Raw genomic sequence first — 806 nt, forward strand, 5'->3', positions numbered from 1 at the left:
CATTTGCTTTGACCCTCCACTTTTCTAAGCATGATATCCTTCTCCAGGGAATGGTCCCTTCTGACAACATGGTCAAAGTAGGTCAAATGAAGTCTGGCCATTTTCGCTTCCAAGAAGCATTGTGGGTACATTCCTTCCAGGACAGATTTGTTAGTTCTTCTGGCAATCTATGGTACTTTCAGCATTCTTTATCAACACCACAAATCAAAAGCATCAACTCATCTTTAGTTGTCCTTATTTGTAACCCAGCTCTCACATTCATATGAAAAACAAAACCAAAACCAAACTCACTGCCGTGGAGTCGGATCCAACTCGTATGACCCCTCCTTGGGTTTCTGAGACAGTATCACTACGGAAGTAGATTGCCCAATCTTCCTTCCAAGGAGTGGCTGGTCAGTTTGAACCGCCAGTCTTCTGGTTAGCAGTCAAATGCCTTAGATATGAAGTGATACCGTGGTTTGGGTTAGGCACACCTTAGTCTTCAAAGAGATATTTTTGCTCTTCAGCACTTTAAAGAGGTCTTTTGCAGAAGATTTGCCCAGTGCAATATGTTGTCTGATGTCTTGACTGCTGCTTCCATTGGTGTTGACTGTGGAACCAAGTAATAAGAAATCTTTGACAACTTCTATCTTTTCTCCATTTATCATGATGCTACTTATTGGTCCAGTTGTGAAGATTTTTATTTTTGTTGTATTAAGGTATAATCCATACTGCAGATCATAGTCTTTAATCTTCATCAGTAAGTGCTTCAAGTCATCCTCACTTTCAGCAAGCAAAGTTGTGTCATCTGCATATCACAGGTTGTT

The sequence above is a fragment of the Orycteropus afer genome, unplaced genomic scaffold (genome assembly GCF_000298275.1).
Source record: "Orycteropus afer afer isolate SDZICR_OR568_19922 unplaced genomic scaffold, OryAfe1.0 scaffold00921, whole genome shotgun sequence".
NCBI lineage: Eukaryota > Metazoa > Chordata > Mammalia > Tubulidentata > Orycteropodidae > Orycteropus > Orycteropus afer.